This window comes from Pogona vitticeps, chromosome 4, assembly GCF_051106095.1.
Source record: "Pogona vitticeps strain Pit_001003342236 chromosome 4, PviZW2.1, whole genome shotgun sequence".
Classification (NCBI taxonomy): Eukaryota; Metazoa; Chordata; class Lepidosauria; order Squamata; family Agamidae; genus Pogona; species Pogona vitticeps.
This window is the reverse complement of record NC_135786.1, coordinates 229,744,069-229,765,154: the sequence shown is the minus strand read 5'-3', so window position 1 is coordinate 229,765,154 and position 21,086 is coordinate 229,744,069. Positions and strand designations below refer to the sequence as shown.

The window sequence follows — 21,086 nt, the reverse complement described above, 5'->3', positions numbered from 1 at the left end:
GCAGGACAAATGTTTTTATGGCCGTGCTTCACAAGACCAATAGGAACGGATTAATTAAATTTCAATGCATTCCTGTGGGAAACCGTGCTTTGCAAGATGAAATTTTTGCAATATGAAACGACTCGCGGATCAAAGTATTTTCGTCTTGCGAGGCATCACTGTATATAAATGTATACAAGTAGATGAGGTGGACAGCTTCTAGTCATTCTCGGACTTTAGATGTCCATCCTTGGACTTCAAAGAGCCCCACACGTTCCCCTGATCTCCATTCCACCACCACCTCCAAATTCTTACCAAAATGGTCCGGGTTTGTTTAATCTGAAAAGGACTCCTTACTCCCTCTAGAGGCAAAGTATTTTTTTGAAAAAAGAAAAAGTATTAAATAATGTGGAGGAGGGGTCAATAGCCCTAGGAGTCCCTGAAAACATGGCAGCACTGCCTCCATGTTCATTTGACAGCACAAAGGGAGATTCTGCAGAATTAAACAAACTATTTGGGCAATGTGGTGGTGCTAAGGGCACATCGTAGCCTAGACCTTGAATACATTTTGCATTTCTCTCTTTTCTTGCTTGTGGCCACCTCAAAAGCAATAAACAAATTAATTCATTGATTCATTGTTAGATGGCTATGATTTTATTGATGTAGATAACCGGTTCCCAACCTTGGGTAATCCAGGTGTTCTTGGATTGCAAATCCCAGAAACTCTGGCCAGTACAGGTGGGGTGAAGGCTTCTGGGAAATGCAGACCAAGAACATTTGGGTTATCCAATGTTGGGAAACACTGATGCCTCCCCCAACCAATGCAAATTAAAACTGGTCCATGCATTTTTGTATGGCATGTTCAGCACCTGATGGTCCTTTTTCTCATGATGAGCTCCTCCATAATTCACTAGGTGGGTCCATACAGCCTGCCTTTAGGGACCACACTCAGATGCTTACTAGTCTGATAGAATCTTTTGAAACCTATGCTTTATTGGCATAGGCTCCAAAACCAAGCGGTAGAGATGGCAATCATTCTTGCAAGCATGAATAAGAAACCCCAAGAACAGACCTCACTTGCTAGACAGGGGGAGTATTTTCTGACAGTGGTAATTAGAGCCTTCATGTTTGCAAGAATGATTTTTATGCAAATCAAGCAAACTGCACAAATCAAATAGCCAAACTATGATAGCTTCTGCCTTGTGGCATGGTCTTTAAAAATTAGACACACTGAATAGGTTGTTTCCATCTTTTCCATCAATCAGCTAGTCCTTCTGTATTTGCTCTCTACCTGTGTGCTGTGCTTCATGAAGATAAGAGACGCTAGTTTTTTGTAGAGGCCTTTTGTCCAGAAATATCGACCAAAAAAAGAGGGATTATGTTTCTTGTCTTGTTCTTGCACTGGGAGGCTTGAAATGTTGATGAACTTTGAACAAGCTCTCTTGAAGTGTCAAGAGGCAATATGTCTTCTTGAGAACAAACAATTCAGGCTCAGATTTCTTCATATCCCAAAGCAGGGGTCATCTCCGTGGCCCAGTGAGGTGGTGAAGAAGGACTTCATCTTTAACAAATAAAATAAACAAACAAACAGGTATAGAGGTGGATTGATTGCCTTGAATGCTAAAGTCTCAGACACTGAATCTCATCTTTAATGCAAAACCATTCCCACTATCAAATCCTGGCAGATATGCAAAAAAGAGGCTCCATGGAACAAGCGCCTGAAGCAATTAGACATTCTGTTGCTTAATTAGTTTAATAAAAACAAAGAGGCCTCCCTCCACCTCTCCAATACTACTTTAATCACACTGGAAATTTCCACCACTTTGTTGAGCAGAGAAGAGAATTAACAAAGGAACCATCATAAAACAATCCGGCATCCTAATTTTGCCATGATCTACAGCTCCAGTAATTCAAGTAGTGAAATTCTTGACTAGAGAGCAGAAGCCTCCACCGGTCTGCACAAGTGAGCGGTGGGCTCAGCTATTTATATCCTAACATCTGAGCAAAGAAACGATGCTGTGAAATGTGTAAATCTTTTTCAAACATCGTGAAAGGGATAAGATGGGAGACCGACTGATAAATTACTGGGAGTTGTAATTCAATCTTGCCGTTCTAATGAGCTTATGAATCAACTGAGGGTTTGCTTCTTGGGTTTGTGATATCATCTCTACTCTTTCTATTGAATTATGGCTCTGTTATAAATCCCCTCCCCATCTGAATTATCCTTTTACCAAATATGCTATTTTGTAAGAGCTGTATTCAGCCCCGCAGAGCTCTCCCTGTCTCCAGAGGATTTTTTTTTTAACCTCCTTCCCATGGGATTACCTTTCGTCTCTTTTAATATAGTCTGGTCTAGGTTTATTATCACACCCTGAGTGCTCACTGGAAGGATAGCTCCTGAAGCTGAGGCTCCAATACTTTGGCCATCTCATGAGAAGAGAAGACTCCCTGGAAAAGACCCTGATGTTAGGAAAGTGTGAGGGCAAGAGAGAAGGGGACGACAGAGGACAAGATGGTTGGACAGTGTCATCAAAGCGACCAGCATGAATTTGACCAAACTCCGGGAGGCAGTGGAAGACAGGAGGGCCTGGCGTGCTCTGGTCCATGGGGTCACGAAGGGTCGGACACAACTTAATGACTAAACAACAACAACAACAAGGTTTATTATGGGAGCTGAGGATGCATAGAGGCAAATTGGTCAACTTGTTCAGCTGATCTTTCTCTTACACAGTTCTTGGACGAATCCTCTTTTAAACCAGTCCCACTACCCTCCAATCAGCCTGTCCAGTTACACAGCCCCATTCACAAGTAACTTTCCCAGCGTTTCCTTTCACTTTCAAGTCTGTTCACCAAAGCCTTCATTCGGATCAGTTTTACTGAGCGATGAAGGTTTCATCCTTTGGGGAAGGTTGTTGCCTCCACTATCATCACACTAACAAATTGGTTTTATCTAGCTTTACTCTCTGTAGCCAAGATGCATGCAGCAAAGGTTGAACATCAGTGGAAGCAAGGGCCAAATTTCAGTTCCAGGTGTGTGCAGAGAAAGAATTTGCTGGCAGGTTGCAAAAACTTTGCTTGAACATCTGTTGTGAGACATAGTAGATGGATTGAGCATAAATGGACGGTTGGACTGATTTAAAGTCAGTTCTGAATATCCAGTCTAATATGTTCTGTGCCTCCGGCCAGTCTGGGGAAAATGCTGACTTTTATGACACCAGATGTTAGAAACCTCAAGAAGTCAGGAGGCATCACACATTTACCCCTAGAAGTTTGAGGGAATGGGGCTGAACATGTTACAGAGATATTGAGTACACTTTTTTTGAAAATTAAAATATAGGGACTGGGGGGGATTGCAGGCCACATTTGGGCCCCTGGATATTGCAGGCAACACATGGGCTACCTGCTGCCCAGCCCAACCTTTTGATGTAATGAGTGAAGGCTTACAGAGTCAAGATACAGGATTTTTCTTCATCAGCAGGCATGATTGCAACACCCCACCCCTAGCTTCTTTATTCCATCTGAGCAGAGATGAGCACTTCACTGCAGCAGAGAAGAGAGTTGATATTCCTAGCAAAACATGGCCAGAATACTACCGCTTAGTTATGCTGCCAGAACTGCAAAGGCAAAAATTGCAGGAATGAATTGCCTCTAATTAACAAGTTACCACTTCTATCTATCACTTGCCAGTCATGTGCATTGGTGAGTAACAAAGAATATAAATTGCAACTCATGAACCAGTGGCAATTTGCCATGGCAATTTATACTGTTGCACTTGCACCATTATAACTAACCAGTTGGATTCTGGCCAATGTCTATCTTGCTTACAATTCATAGAATCATAGAATAATGGCGTTGGAAGAGACCTATAAGGCCATCAAGTCCAACCCCTTGCTTAAAGCAAGAATCCAAAATCAAAGCATATCTGATGGATGGTTGTCTAATTTTCTTTTGAATGCTTCCAGTGTTGGAACGCTCACCACCTCCTGAGGTACAGTGGTGCCTCGCTTAACAAGTGCACCGTATAGCGATGTTTCCGTATAGCGATCCCTTTTTCGGGATCGCTATACGGAAACATACCCGATCTTCGCAATGGGGAAAACCCGCATTGCGAAGATCGGGTATTGCGGCGGCCATTTGGGAGCCGCCGAACAGCTGATCGGCGGTTCCAAAATGGCTGCCGGAAGCCCGGAAATGGCTGCCGGCAGCTGTTTTCGCGCCCTGCCCTCGCTTAGCGAGGGCGCGAAAATGGCTGCCGGCAAGGGGAATCCTCGCTGAACGGGTAAGTAAACAAGGTATTGGAACGCATTAAACTAAGTTTAATGTGTTTCAATACGTTTCCCCTACCCGTTTAGCGATGATTCCGTATAGCGAGGGTTAATCCGGAACGGATTAACCTCGCTATGCGGGGCACCACTGTAATTGGTTCCATTGTTGTACTGCTCTAACAGTTAAGAACTTTCCCCTGAAATCTGGTTTCTTGTAACATGTCCTGCACTCTAGAATGACTGAGAATGCATGTTCTGTGCATGTAGTTCACCTCCTGATAAAAGTATTGTCCTCTTATCAGATTTCAAACCAAGCGGTGAGGAGGTATATTCCCCTCCAAAAAAAAAAAATATTTTTGGCCGATCACCATCACAATCCTTTATCTTGGGCCACATTCAGTGAGGCTGCCTCAAATATTGGGAGGGCCAAACACCTCCTTTTCTTGCTTGAAAGGCAGAGTTCAAATAAATCTTAGGAGTAATCTGTGAACCTCTACCAAAGGCTTGGCTTGGGCATGTCGTGAGAATGGCTGGTGGTCGGATTCCAAAAGATCTCCTGTATGGAGAATTAGTGCAGGGAAATCGCCCCAGAGGGAGACCACAGCAGCGATACAAGGATATCTGCAAGCGGGATCTGAAGGCCTTAGGAATAGACCGCAACAGATGGGAAACCTTGACCTCTGAGCGTTCAACCTGGAGGCAGGCGGTGCATCATGGCCTCTCCCAATTTGAAGAGATCTTTGTCCAGCAGGCCAAGGCAAAGAAGCAGTCACAAAATCAGGGAGCTGGACAGGGGACAGATTGGATTTGTCTTCAGTGTGGAAGGGTTTGTTACTCTCGAATTGGCCTTCTCAGCCACACTAGACGCTGTTCCAAGTCCTCCATATAGAGCACGTTACCATCGTCTCTCGAGACTGAAGGATGTCTAACTAACCAAAGGTTCTCCGTCTTTATTTGAAGATGAATTTTTAACCATCATGTGTTCACCTAAAACTGTAAGCATTTCTTAGCTGGCAGGAAAGCTGCTTGCTGAGAGGAAGCCAGCTTTTCATGCTTTGGGTCTTCTTTTGGAAGTTGCAAACTCAAAAGCAGAAGGGGGTTGATGGGAGGGCTCAGGATGCAATGTCCATTATCTCCCATCATTGGCAACACCGGTTACCGTGGATGGGAGCAGAGGTCCAAAAGTATTTGGCAGGCAAAAAGGTTCCCCAGCCCTGGAGAAGAAAGCTGATGATTCTCTCGAAAAACTACATGATTGGCAGGAGCTCACACATCCAGAGGAGGTCTTTCAATGCCCAAGAAACCTGTATCTGCATGGCATCTTTGCAGCAACATTATTATATGACGAATTACTTTCTTTGTGGATGGGGAATGATTAATTAAACCTGTCTGAGTGAGTTTAATTCCTTTTGGACCTCACTTCTATTTTTAGTGTCAGTAATTTTGGAACTGTCACTTCTCCAGATCCAGCAACAGCTCCGGGGTGAGGCTTTTCTGCTACAAAGAGAGAAGAAGGGTTTACAGCCTAATAAGGCACACAAGAGTCTGCAACATTTTCTGAACCAAAAGTAACTGAACGGCTGTACACGACTCGCAGGAATGGATGGACCCATTGGTGGACTAGCCGTTTCCAGACTGTTGATGATGGAACAAATGTTTACGTAGTGACAAACACCAACACTGATAGTCTTAAAAGGGAATCAGCGAAACGCATGGAAGCAATGGCAATCGGGGACTCCAATTGCAGGGGTGCTCTGAATCCACTTTGGGCTTTGGGCTGCATTTTACTGCTTTTCGTCGTCATTTAGTCGTGTCCGACTCTTCGTGACCCCATGGACCAGAACACGCCAGGCCCTCCTGTCTTCCACTGCCTCCCAGAGTTGGGTCAGATTCATGTTGTTTGCTTCGGTGACACTGTCCAACCATCTCATCCTCGGTCATCCCCTTCTCCTCTTGCCTTCACACTTTCCCAACATTAAGGTCTTTTCCAGGGAGTCCTCTCTTCTCATGAGATGGCCAAAGTACTGGAGCCTCAGCTTCAGGATCTGTCCTTCCAGTGAGCACTCAGGGTTGATTTCCTTTAGAGTTGATAAGTTTGTTCTCCTTGCAGTCCAGGAGATTCTCAAGAGCCTCCTCCAGCACCACAATTCAAAGGCATCAATTCTTCGGTGGTCAGCTTTCTTTATGGTCCAGCTCTCACTTCCATACATCACAACAGGAAAAACCATAGCTTTGACTATTCGGACTTGTGTTGGCAATGTGATGTCTCTGCTTTTTAAGATGCTGTCAAGGTTTGTCATTGCTTTCCTCCCAAGAAGAAGGCGTCTTTTAAATTCATGGCTGCTGTTACTCATGTAAAGTACAGGATAAAATCTGGAATGGCTTCATAGCAACCCCAACTTGGGAAACACTAACTACATAGAAGGTACAAACATCCAGGGATGTTGGCAAGTTTTTGGGTCTGAGTCTTTGGTACCAAGTCCCTATTTAAAAGCTTTTAATTTAAAAAAATAAATAAAAAAAAGTGTTAAAGTTCTATCTCCTCCTCCCCACCAGTCCCTTTTAAATCTCCTGCAAAGTTTCGGCACAGCTTTGTGGTTAGCAATGTTCATAAAATTCGGAAAGGGATTGATCACTCTGGCCTCTACGAATATTAAGAGGAGTAAAATGGTGCACGCTGGAAAGCATGCACAGGGCATCCTGGGACATGTAGGCTGAGGAGGCCAGATGGCAAAGGGTGGCCTATTGCTGAGAGGTAGGTCAGCAATTCCAGAGTGGGGTGAATAGGCAGTCACAGAGGGGGTGGAAAAAACAAGGTAGGAAGACCGCCTAAAAACAAATAAATAAGGGGAGTGGGTTTGGTTTTCTGTTTGAGGGCTGAGACCCTGCTAGAAGTGGGCTGGTGGACTGACTGACGGGAGGTCATCTCCATTAAAATAATAGGGACTTGAAAACGTGACTTGCAAAAATGTGTCCAAGTTGTGAGTCTGGTCCAAGTCTTTAAAAAAAGAATCCTGAGTCAAGTTCAGGTCAAGTCACTACTGCAACCAAATTCCAACTTGACTCAAACTGCTCATCCCTGCAAACAAACAAACAAACAAACAAACAAACAAACAAACAAACAAACAAACAAACAAACCACAATGCTTACTGCTCGGCATGGTGGGCATGCCTCCAGATTCATAGGTAACATGAGTGTAAACACCAGCTATTGAAGGGCATGGTGAGGGCGTTGCTGCTGCGTTCATATTTAGCTTGTTCATTTCCCATACTTAGCTGGTTGACTACTGTGGGAAGACAAAACTTTTCTTCTTTTTTCTTCCTTTGTTCCTTTAAGCTGCTGCTGTTGGCTGCTCGGTCCTGCCCGTCCAGAAATGAGCATCCTTTGTCCTGGATGGAGTGAAGGGCTGTGATTCAAAATGGGAAAAAAACAGTCTGTCCCAGTTCGTAAAGGTGGCAGCACAGGTGCTGCTGCTCCTCTCCCCCACCTGCTCAGCTGATCAGCCAGTTACCAGGCCCAACTTGCTTGCTCTTTCCACTGCCTCAGCTAATCTCCCAGTCAGGAGCAGGAGCCCAGACTTCTCTGCCCCGCCCTTTTATCTGATTGGGAGATCAGCCAAGGGGGTGGGGCAGAGGAGCCTGAGCTGTTCCCAGGACTGGAAGTTGCAGGAAACTGGCACACTGGGCCTGGTGAGTGGCTGATTGAGTCAGAGGAGGCGGGGAAGGGAGCAGCAGCATCTGTACTGCTGCCTTTACGAACTGGGACGAACCGATTCGTGCCCATCTCTAGCTGTGTTCATGCTGCAGCAGTAACAAGGCCCCAACCCAAGCAAACCATAATGGCAAACAGAAGAAAGAAACTCTGAAACCTGAAGTGGGCAAAAAAAAAAAGGAAGTGGTGGGGACAGAGTCAGACCCTGTCCTGCTAAAAATGGCTGAAGGCTAACCACTGAAGGCCCAGATAGAAAACAAATCCAAGTGCAGTCACACACACACACACACACACACACACACACAGAGAGAGAGAGAGAGAGAGAGAGAGAGAGAGAGAGAGAGAGAGAGTCCTAAATCACACTGAAACTGAGCAATCCAGAGCAGCACTTACCTTAATCTAAGAGGTCCATACTAAGCACAACATAAGCACATTAAACGGAAATGGGAGTACAAAACCATGCATTGCCTTTCCCACACCCACAGTGCCTGGAGAGTACAAGAAGTTTCTTTTTTCTTCATGGGGGGTTGTCCTTCAGCAAAGCCTAGATTCTTCCCTTTTTTCATCATCTCATACCATCTCATTGTCTTCCTTATATGGTGTTCTGACTTTCTCTTCCCCTTTCCTCAGTTTTCGGTCTGACCTTTGAAAAATTTACCCCTCCAAATGCTGAAAATGTTGGGGTGTGATCCAGGACAGATCTGATACAGACCCAATTTGCCTTGACCTATGAAAAATATAGCTTGACATAAATTTATCTGATCCAAACTGGAAGTTTCCATATTTTTCTAGCTGGTGCACCGCTTAATTAAAAATATAAGCCCAAATTTTTGTTTAGGGCTTATATTTTCCATTGTAACCATTTATTGTCACATGCTTTTCTCCAGCATCAACATTATTCTCAAACAACAGCAACAGCAACAACACCTAGCACTCCTTAACATTTCTCCATTTAAAGTATCTGCTTTCTTTGAGGAATGAACTATGATATACCTTACTCTGAGCAAAAGCTGGCTCGCACTGCCTGTGGCAAATTAAGTCAGTGTCTTCCTGCTGATTTTCTAATTCACCTCTTAAGAAAAACAACTGAGCAGTCTAGCAACTGATTTTTGACTGTGTCCGCAGGCGGAATTGAAGTCTTGAGGGATTTTGGCTGGAACGATTTGCAATATTTGTACTGACGCATCTGCTGTATTGGTGGTTCTTCCACACACATCTCTCTCTCTCTGTGTCCCTTAATTCAGTTTTTTGGAGTTATTATATTATTCTGTGTTCCTCTGTACTGAACTGCTTCTGACATCTATTAGTATGGTTCCAAGGCAGACTTTAAACCCTCGCTGGAGAATGTGTCACTGGACTTCATGGTCATTTAGCACCTTCTAAATAAGGACTCTGGGAACTCCTTACATAAGATACCATTTTCCATTTCATCTTTCAGTTCCGAGAGCAGCTGAAGCTCAACTTATTTAACTGCCGGAATGATTCATTTTTCGTTTCCTATCCTTCTCTAACATAGAATCATAGAAAAGTGAAGTTGGAAGGGGCCTACAAGGCCGTCAAGTCCAACCCCCTGCTCAGTGCAGGAATCAAAATCAAACCAGATCTGCCAGGTGATTATCTAAGTTTTTCTTGAATGCTTCCCAAGGTAACTGGTTCCACTGTTCTACTGCTCTAACAGTTAGGACATTTTTCCTGATATTTAACCAAAATCGGGCTTCCTTTAACTTGAGCCCATTGTTGCGTGTCCTGCACTCTGGGCTGGTCAAGAACAGATCTTGCCCCTCCTCTGTGTGACAGCCTTTCAAATATTTGAAAAGTGCTATCCTATCACCCCTCAGTCTTCTTTTCTCAAGGCTAAACATGCCCAGTTCTTTCAGCCTTTCCTCATAAGGCTTGGCTTCCAGCCCCTTGATCATCCTTGTTGCCTTCCTCTGAACTCGTTCCAATTTGTTAGCATCCTTCTTGAAGTGTGGTGTCCAGAACTGGACACAATGCTCAAGGCGAGGCCTAGCCAGTGCTGAATAGAGGGGGACTAGCACCTTGCAGGTTCACCAACATCTCCTTCCCCTCCCGTTTATTCTTATGCTGCTGGTCAGTCAGAGCTTAAATATCACCATTGACAAACGATGAGTTACTTGCAAATTTAGTTCCTATTATGCTGCAAATGAGGCATAACTGAGTTAAAGTAGAATTGTAGTTTTGTGAGATAATGGAGGCTAGTGGTAACTGTTACATAGTTACATAAAAAATAATAAAAAATAAAAATAAAATAAATAAAATAATATTACATCTAGTTACAAGGGTGCCGGTTTGTCACATTCTACTAGAAGTAAGTAAGGATGTGGTGGCGCTGTGGGTTAAACTGCGAAGCCTCTGGGCTGCAAGAAGACCAGCAATCGTAAGATCGAATCCACACAACAGAGTGAGCTCCTGTCGCTTGTCCCAGCTCCTGCCAACCTAGCAGCTCGAAAGCATGTAAAAATGCAAGTAGATAAATAGGTACCACCACAATGGGAAGGTAACGGCGTTCCGTGTCTAGTCGCACTGGTCACATGACCATGGAAACTGTCTTCGGACAAACGCTGGGTCTACGGCTTGGAAACAGGGATGAGCACTGACCCCTAGAGTCGGACACTGATGGACAAGTTGTCAAAGGGAACCTTTACCGTTACCAGAAGTTAGTAGTCTGCTTACTTTCACACAAGAAATTAAAATATCATCATCCTCATCTTAGACCTGTCAAATCATCCAGTCCAGCCCCTGTCAAGGAAGCACAGTGGGGAATCAAACCCCCAACCTAAACCTCTGAGCTATCCAGCAGTTTATATATTTAAAAACTGTAAATAGAGCAGTGATTTGTCTTTTTGCTTTATTTTGCTTCATTTCTTTGGATTTTGCCTGATAAGTATGCTTGCACAGACTGACACAGCTACCTCTTCTAAAACTATTAGGGGTTTAAAATTCTGACGGTAGCTGATTAGTTATAAAAATGTAAGTTTCTGTAGGAAAGCATACTCAAAGCAGCTTAGTTTCTCAGGAGGGTCTGCCTATTTTATATGTGCCAAGATAATTCACTAACAATTGCAAGCCAATCAAATGCCATGAATCCTGCAAATATTAAATAAATATATGCTCAGTTCAAACAATCCACTAATCAGGCTTTTCTAGTTATACGTAATATTTTTAACCCACGGCTCAGCCAGAAAGGGTTACTAGGCAGCTTATGTACAATTAATAACAAACAAACAGGCGTTTCATGCAGGCTTCACAACTGAAAAATATATGGCAAAATGGTGTGTTTGTGAGTGTAATGGGAAGAAAAGAATGATGATGAGGTGCATGGCCAGGCTGCTCACCTTTCCTCCCTCTGTTGCATTCTGCTGGCTGGTGGTGAAAAAGGAGCCCCAAGGGAGAAGGTCTTTTCACAGAGCAGGTGGAATGGCCTTGCTTTCTCCTCTTGCTAGAGCCTACAAGGATGTCCACAAGGATCGGCAACCACAGTCCAAAAAACACAATTCCAACTGCCGTGATAATAATCCATTTTACCAAAGACCAAAAGCTCTCTTTGTTCATTCTGTAGTGGAGGAAATGGGCAAAGGGCCATCCTCCAGATATTTTGCACCTCTGTGGCTCCCCTCGGCCCCAGGCTGCACCGCTAAGGGGGAGGAAGGCTGGGGATTTGTAATCGTATAACATCTGGAGGGTCACCCTTAACCCACCCTGCTCTAAAAGACATGGCTTTCCAAGTGTAGAGAATGATGTTCTGAAGAGGAGAATCACTGTTGCACATCAGAGCTTTCCTTGGGATCAGAAAATCTGATTTTGCAAGGGCTCCGGATCATGTGTAGACTAGAGCCTCTATATGTAATAGAGCATCTCCTCTTCTGTCCCTCACTTTTGGAGGCAGGGGTGGCTAGCCTCTCCTTCTTTTATGTTTAGTACAACAGGGTGACAGGACACTAGCGGGGGCATTAATGGATGCTTGCAAGAAGAATTCTTCAACTCTCCTGCTTTCTAGATGCCTCCAGCAATTGGAGCAGCCTTTGTAGCTGAAGTCTTTCATGGCCCAGGCTCGGTTGAAAGAAGCTGTACAAAGGAAGACAGTCCAGATCTTGTGGGATTTGCAGCTCTCCAATCTGTAAAAAGGAGTGAAATGCTTAGATTTCTTACAAGAATTTCCTAATTGTGCTCTCTTGCTCCTGTTCCGTACAAGTGAATGGGCTGTGAAAGAATTTGATGGTGGAAAACACACACACAGAGAGAGAGAGAGAGAGAGAGAGAGACCCCTTTTTTCTTTTTTTGCTGTGTTCCACCCTCCATGACCATAAATACCAGGAACGGGAAATTTCAGCCTCCTCCCTTCTTTCATCCTTCTCCTTTTTTGGCTTGGGAATCTGACTCCAGTTTGGGAAGAATCTTAACATCTGTATTCCACCACGACATTGGGCTACATACCCAGTGTGGTGTAGTGGATAGTGTGATGGACTAGGAATCTGGAAACCAGGGTTCAAACCCCCACTTGGCCATGGATACTCAAAACCAGTTCTTAAATATCTCACTTACCTTGAAAACCCTGTTAGGGTTGCTATAAATCAGTTTGGACTTAGCATAACTAATTAACTACACGGGGTTCAATGTCTTATGGGGTGATGGTGGCAAGGGAAAAATAATTAGGCTGAAAAGCGGACACAGTTCAGTTCCAGGAGCATCTACTTAGGAGTAAGCCACAGTGCAACAACATCCAGGCTTTCAAAGCAAAGAGGATTTTTATGGATGTCTACTCAAGAGGACTAAGCCACAAAAACAGACGTTAGAAACAGAACCTTCCAGCATGCACACTTTTGGCACATTTTAAGTATGTGTCTTTTTCACCATGCTCTCTGCTTTGATAGATGTTAGGCAGAAATGTCCTAAAGTTTGGGCAAGTAGGCACTGCTCGTATAACTCCCAGCAGTCCTCCCATCCGGCCTAGTGGTGAATCAAAGATGCTTAGATCATGTAAATGAGTAGTCAATAAGATGTAACAGGCTCCACCTCTGGCGGCTCTGCCTTCTTCCTCACTGGCCCCAGCAGGTATCAGCTGCCACTGATGTTGGGGTTCTAATAAAAGACAAGCCAGATCTCAGAAGCTTGATGTTAGCCAAGTCCTTATCTAGAGGACAACCTCTCTCCACCCTGATGCAACCCATCAGTTGTCAAACAGAGGAGGGGCAGGATGTGTTCTCAATTGTTCCAGAGTGGAGGAGACATAATACAGTGGTGCCCCGCATAGCGAGGTTAATCCGTTCCGGATTAACTGTCGCTATGGGGAAACATCACTATACGGAACGGAAAACGCCATAGAAACACATTAAACTTAGTTTAATGCGTTCCTATGGCTCTTAAACTCACCGTTCTGCGAAGTTTCTCCATAGCGCCGCCATTTTCACACCCTCGGTAAGTGAGGGCAGGGCGCGAAAATGGTGTGAGCAGCCATTTTCTGCACCCAGCGGCCATTTTGGAACTACCGATCAGCTGTTCCCAAAATGGCCACCGGGTGCAGAAATGATCGCAATGCGATGTTTAGCCTATCTAAACATCGCAATGCGATCGCATTAGCGACCCCAAAAAATGGGTCGCTATGCGGATTCTTTGTTAAATGGTGCACTCGTTAAGTGAGGCACCACTGTAATGGGTTCAAGTTATAGGAAGCCAGTTTTTGGTTGAGAATCAGGCCAAACTTCCTAACTGTTAGTGTAGTATAACAATGGAACCAAGGACCTTGGAAGGCGTTGAGTTGTCCAGTCCTGGAGGCATTCAAGAGAAAATTAGACAACCATCTGACAGAGATACTTTGATTTCAATTCCCGCATTGAGCAAGGGATTGGACTTGATAGCTTTATCAACTCTACCATTCGATCATTCTAGGTATATATATCATTTAAATCTGACTGCCAGCCAAGTAGAAGTTCTGGGTCTGACTCACTGGCTCAGTGTTTCCATCCAGAAGGCATGAAAATCCACCCTCACCCAACCTTTGTGGATGAGAAAGAGAGGTTTCTCTTCCAAAGTTATCCAAGTAGATTCAGCCTGACATCCTTAATCACTTCTCTTTAAGTGATGGATCGTGACAATTTCTGACCGAGATGAAAATTAGAAGGATTTGCTTAAAATGTTTCTTAGGGCTGCTCCTCCTCCCTATGTGACAGGCAATCACTCAGTGATTTCTGTTGTGGAACTAACACCCCTGTAACAAGCTGAAAACATAGTTCGGTCCAAAGAAAAGGTGAATTTGTGCCAAACAGAATGTTTTGCAGCTAAAATTGGGGTGCGTGTAGAAATGCTGATGCCTGGCAAGGTGGAAAATCCACAAAAACCACTGCTCCTTGAAATAAATTAATGTACTGCTGTCCACAGCAAAATCTCTGATGACATGAAGCCGAAAGTTCAGTTACTTCTGTGAATGTTTGGAAAAAATCAATACAAGACCATGCCCTCCATGAACCAGCTGGGAAATAGATCTCATGCAAAAGTCTCTTGTTTCTTTAGGAGAGATTAAAAACACAGAGGTGCCAGAGTAGGAACCCATGGCTTTTTGTTTCCAACAGATTCTAGAGATATGTGTCAGATTCAACCAACAACCAAGGTAAACTGGGTCCTTCAGTGTATCTTGCTCCCCAAGGTGAACAGGTTTCTTTTCAAAATCACCAGAACCGAATTTGAAATTGGTACAAAGTATTCTAAGGGCTTTGTATTTCCAAATACTGTAGTCAACACTTCATCTAAAAAAGAAAAGAAAAGAGTGGGGTCATTTAAAGGTGAAACTCTTTGCAAACACTGGCAGAGGAAGAAGACAGATCCACCTTTTAATCCCAGGGCACATCTTACTGTGATGGCACTTATAAGTCCCAGTATTACTGGTTTCTGAGACTGTCAGTATGGGGCACGTAGGAATGTACTTTTTCATAGTTTGAAGTCCACAATGTGCAACTCTGTCCTTCAGAGCTGAGGCCAGTTTCTCTTGGCTTCTCAAAACAATGAAGACCTCACTGTCTTCCTGAAAGTGGTGCGTGACAGCAGCTTGTAAAATCTGGTGAGCTCCATCAAGTAGAGTAGCACCTCTGTATCCATGGGGAATACATGGGGAATCGGTTCCAAGACCTCCCACAGATGCTGAAAAACATGGATTATAGTGAACACTATTTTAATAGCAAGCGCTATACATAGCATAGTTTCTGACTCCTTCTAGTGGCCAGTTCTGGTAATGACACTGAGGAAATATTCATCTAGCAAATGCTATACGTAGCATGGTCTCTGTCTTCCTCTAGTGGTCAGGTCTGGTAACTTCATCTTTAGAAATGCATATTTCTAGGATTTTTCTTGTAATATTTTTAATATTTTCAGACCGAATCAGTAGATATTGATCAAGCAGATATGGGGGTCCTATTGTACCTGAACTTGACAGATGTCCTCCTTACATTACAGCTGTTTATCCACAACCAACAATGCACCAAAGCCATTCGTAATCTGTGGTGGACACAGCATACATTATTTTATGGATAGTCCTGTATTTGCTCCACCACATACAGTATGTCTCTGAGCTTTGTACCTGAAAAACCTGAGAAGGAGGTTTCAGCACATCAGTCCTCTTCTAGGTCTTGTCATTTCTGGAGGTAGTGATGTCTCAAGTGTAAGAATGGACTTGACATGGTCTAGCAGTCCAGCTCTTTCCCCCTCCTCTGTTATTTTCTGTAGGGCAGGCAGCTGCCATAGTTAGGATTTGCTTCAATCTCAAACTGATACTCAAAGATGCCACCGCTGTTTGTTTGTGTGTGCCCACGTGTGTGTGTTCAGTTCTGCCACAGCCTCAGGTGCCTAGAGCATTCCCTTTGGAGTGCCAAAGGCAATCACAGATCTTAAAGAAAGCAGTTGAGTTGGGACTGCTCGCAACCGACTGCTGGCTTCCCCCCTCTCCTGTCTTCTCACTTAGTGAGTCTTCCATCCATTTCCTCTCCCAAGGTCAGAGCGGTAACTCGGGCGGGGCAACTGGCCACTGAAACTGAAAGGGCACAAAAATTTGCTCCTAGAAAAAAAATGCAAACCCAACAGCTGATATTTGCTTCTCAAAGGCTGTAAACCCTCCTAGCCTGAAGGCATATACTGTCTCCAGATGCCCCACAAAACAGCTAGGCTTGTGGTAAAAGCCACATACCTGTTGTGTATCCAGACATTTCTCCCTATCCATTAGTCTTCTCAAGATGGCTGCCTCGCCATGCATAGGCCAGTCTCTTCCAACCCCAAGCGCAGCCCAGGTGCCCAAAATGCTGTGTATCCATGGCGATACTGCCTCTTTTGCCACCGAATCTTCAAACAAGCAAGTGAATAAGAAAAGGAGACGTCCAAGACATAATTCCTGTGCAAGCTTAATTGGAACAGAATCCATTTGGTTTCCTCTGACCTTAAGGACTACAGTGAAATTCTTCTTGATATTTTCTTGCCCACGTTTTTGCTTCTCTCCCTTTCCCTTCCTTCTGAACAAGCTTGCCGTGTGCGGCTAAATATAGCTCTCAAAAAAAAAAAAAATCCGTTGCCATCAAGCCTTCAGCAGCTGAGAAAGATCTTTCTATGATTAGGTATGTCAGTGTCAGAAAAGAAGAAGTTCAGATAGGTCTATCTTTAGTTGAGCTGATTAAATCCTTGTTAATTAACAAAGTGGAAATTGTCAAAGAAAAGGGACAGCGAAAAGGTGATGAAAGTGAGGTTGCGGACTACGAGACAAGTTGAACGATCAAGCACAGGAAGCTAAGATCCAGCACCGTTCCTACCATTAGGCAGGCTGTGGCAGTGATCACAGATGGTGAATGTCAGGGCAGTGGGGACAACCTGCCAGATGTTCTCAAGGTCTTCCCTTTGATTGTTCATCTGTTCTTTATAGAGATGAGATATTTGTATTCATCTCCCGGAGGAGACAAATACGAATATTGCCAGCAGGGGAGATGAATACGAATATCGACACCACAGGTCCAATTGGGCCAACTGGATCCTTCCCCCAGAACTGGGCTGTCCGCTTACCACTTGCAGATCAGTGCGTGGAACTGATCTGCAAGCCGTCATTTTTTTTTTTTTTTTTTTGCATTGTGCCAATTGCAGAAGTAGCCTGGCCGAGGCTTCTTAACTCCTTCCTGCGCTGCTGACCAATCCAGCGAGGAGGCGGGATGGCAAGTCTCCCTGCTCAGCTGCTGAATGGTCAGCTATGCAGGAAGCCAGGGATTGGACTACTTCTGCAATTGGTGCAGCACAAATGATGATGGGCCACACCATGAGTGGTAAGTGGACAGCCCTGTTCTGGAGGGAGGGTCTCATCAACCTGGCCACCTGTAGTGGCGATATTCATATTTTTCTCCCCTGGGACAGAAATACAAATATTCCACCTCTAGGTCCTTTTTTTGTTGGAGGTCAGATTAATATATGCTGTACCACATGCTCCGTAGTGCCAAGGTAAGCCTGGTGTGTTCAAGAGCAGTCATAAGGTGGCCATACGTTCTCTTTTAGAGATCACAGTTCTTTACTGGAAAGGTTGGCTGAAGGCATGCTTCCTTTGATAGTCCCCTCTGTTAGAAGGGCCATCCTGTCCAAATTGAACTTAAAGCCAAAGAATAACAATGAGCTGGGAGGTCAGGAATCTTTAAATCTAATTGCCCTTCCAGAGGCTGTATGCCATTTAAAACCAGTTGCTAAGGAACATAAGCAGAAGGGGACGGTCACATGTTTGCTTTCTTGTGAGCTTCTCAGAGGTTGAGGAACGTTAACCATTATAGGAGCAGAATGCTGGACGACATGCCTTCCAGTCTAAGCCAGCGGAGTTCTTTTCAGAGTTTACGAGAATTACTTTTCGAAACACAATTCCAAGACTCTTATCCTCAAGTCTGTTCCAAGTTCTGCGGCTTTTATGTTCATATCATGGAACTGTGGGATGTAAGAAATGTGGGGAAGCTATAGCAGATTTCCTGCATGTAAGTTGGCTCTGTCCAGAGATGACAAATATATCAGAGGGAGGGGCAATAATCAGCTTCTGAAATACATCACAGGCTATGAACCCTGCTATCATGCACTGGGCATGCTGTTTCTTGATTTAAATCGGAATATGGAAAGCACTAATCAGATGGCTTTGAATACATTTTTATACACTCCAGGAAGTGATGAATGTTCTCCAGAACCTGATGGGGAAGGGGGAGAGAAAGAAATGAAACAGAATTAGAAAAGATAAAAATTGGTAATCATATCTGACAATAGAAAGGTGTTAAGTATCCAATGGTGCAACAGAGTGGGGCCTTTTTGTGCATTATTTGCATGTTTAATTACATGATATTGTTTTTCATTATATGAACACAAAAGACCCAGAACTTGGAACAGACTGGAAGATAAGATTCTTGGAATTGTGTTTCAAAAAGTAAACCTGAGTTGATATTATTAGACTCTTTTGTCTTAAGGCTTCCCTTTTCCCATAATAATAATAATAATAATAATAATAATAATAATAATAATAATAATAATAATAATAATAATAATAATAAGAATAAGAATAAGAATAAGAATAAGAATAAGAAGAGGAAGAAGAAGAAGAAGAAGAAAGAATAAGAAGAATAAGAATAAGAATAAGAATAAGAAGAGAAGAACAACAGCAGCAGCAGCAGCAGCAACAACAACGATGACGATGATGATGATGATGTTCCATCAAGTGAATTCTGACCTATGGATACCCCTTTTTTCAGGGTTTTCTAGGGAACTTATACTTAGAAGTGGTTTACCCTTCCTTTCTTCTGGGGGCGCCCCAGGACTGTGCAGCTTACCCAAAGCCCCACAGGGTGGCTGTACTCACGGGAGGCCCAGTGGGGAATCAAACTTCCAACCTTTGGCTCCGCAGCCAGAAATCTAAACCACTGAGGGATCCAACCAACCTCTCCCCAACTCACCCCCTAATAAGGAGACATCACAACTCATAACACATCCAAGCATTATAAACTAGGTACACTCACATTTAGCCATACCTATCATGTTCTGCCTCTCTTCCTACTGACACCCAGCACCCATTCCACTAAGATGAGTAATACGGAAAGAAGAAAAGCAGAACTTGGGTCCAAGTCTTGGACGCGATGGCCCCTGTGGTCTCTTCCAACTCTGTGATTCTATGATTCTGTAAGTGTTTGCTTTCTTTTGCCCTCTTCCTCCCCATTTCTTTTCATGCTGTGACTTTTTCAGATCTCTATCCCAACAGTAGGGATTATCTTTCTTTTTTATGTATGAGATGGTTGGACAGGGTCACCAAAGCGACCAACATGAATTTGACCCAACTGCGGGAGGCAGTGGAAGACAGGAGGGCCTGGCATGCTCTGGTCCATGGGGTTATGAAGAGTCGGACATGACTTAACGACTAAACAACAACAAAAACTGTTGTGAGAACCTTCCTATATTTAACTATTGATTTACATTCCATCCAGGGAGTTATGAACTTCTGTGGCATCATATTTTTGTTTGTGATCACGTATAAATGTACTTAGACTGACTGTAATACAGATGATATAGAGCTGGCTGGCTAGCTAGTTATAAAGAAAGACAAGTGACAGATAAATAGGTAGACAGAGGTGATGCAGGTGTGCATTTATCTTTGTTGTAAGTATCACCTGCCTATAAATGGAGAGCCTCATATATTAGGGAGGTGCGTCAGACACAGAAGGATTTGTAAACAAAGAGAAATCGGGAACCAAGAATAGTTCACTGACAGGCAAAACCGATAAAAATCTGGGATGTAGCTACCTTGCAGTCAATTCTGACTGGCAGGAGGCTTGTCCAGTTTGACAATGTTCCCCAAATAAGTGGGGTGAGTTCTTGAGGAGCCTGAGAACATGTAAATGCTGCAGCATGGCGTATAAATATGATAGTGGCAGTCCTTTTTCCATTTTCGTCACACTGCTCAGGTAATGCACTGATCGCACCATACTCATGATATGACAAGGAGAGAGACCGTTTATGCGCTTAATGAAGACCTCACCTGAATAGTAGGATTGCATAGCATCTGTCAAAAATGATTTTTTAAAAAAAAAAATTAAGTAAATATATACATTCATATATTTCTGTACCCTTCTTTCACTGAGAAAACATGCATAGAGGCATTGCGTTCTAAGAACTGTAATCTTTGCAGTTCTAAAACATCGCATGAACGAGTATCTGTGGGATACGTGTGACGGGTGTCTTATTCAAGCACCCGGGCAAGACAGTCATCCGTGCTTTATACATTTAAATATTAGAGCCCAAGACATTTCTCAGCCTCTGAAGTTTGAAGAAGCAAGATGCTTCCTTCATACAGATCTACTGCAGTTCCAGAATTTTACTTAGAGTCACGTATGAAGGTTTCATTGTAAACATCTCTTTAGGTTCCTGAAATATTTCAAAAAGGCTTTTAAACAAAGGCGACAGGCACGAAGCGTACCTTTCAAATACTGTACGAAGCGCAATTTTGCAGCCCACAACCCCTTCCACAGATAATCACATACCTGTGCTTCAGAATATCTTGCAGAAGCCATCTTCCACAAAGCTAAGGCTGATGGCTCCTGGTATTTTGCTTCAGAACCCTTTTCAGCATCTTGCACATCTGTGCTGCACATCTCTGCCTCCTGCAACAGCAAAAATTGTGTTTTATGGTTATTTTGTATTCTTTAAAACTGCCTCCCCATGCTATTTGAGCAAGACATGACAATCCCACACACTCTATCCAGAACATCACAAAAAAATATTAGAAGGAAAATTTCGAAAGCTTTTCTTACCTCTATCACAACTGCCTGTTTCAAGGCCAGGCCATCAAACCTCTTGGTCTGAGTGGCTGAGAGAGACCCATAACTCTAAAAAAATGATCCAGAGACCATTTCCAAAAGATCTGAAACTTCCATGCTGACCTCCCAGGCTCGTAGAGAATGGCACATGTCCCCCTTCCCCAGAGGTTACATCTTAGGGGTAGGATTTCTGCCTAGGGCCCACAGGTAAGGCCATAACTCATTTTTTTGACAGATGCTGTGCTAATCCTGCTACTCACCTGTCCTGCAGAGGCGTTCAGAGAAAAGCAGCCGCAGCCTCTAGAAGGGCTTCTAGAAAATGAC

The 21,086-nt window shown here is 43.7% G+C and overlaps 1 long non-coding RNA gene across 1 annotated transcript in view; it reads right to left on the bottom strand.

The window, feature by feature from the left end:
- The window catches only part of LOC144588591 (uncharacterized), a 34,053-nt gene extending 13,232 nt beyond the window's left edge, over positions 1–20,821 (bottom strand). Inside the window, exon 1 of the long non-coding RNA XR_013544208.1 lies at positions 20,487–20,821. This is a non-coding gene — a long non-coding RNA (uncharacterized LOC144588591). The remainder of the gene's footprint in view (positions 1–20,486) is intronic.
- Positions 20,822–21,086: the final 265 nt, after the last annotated feature.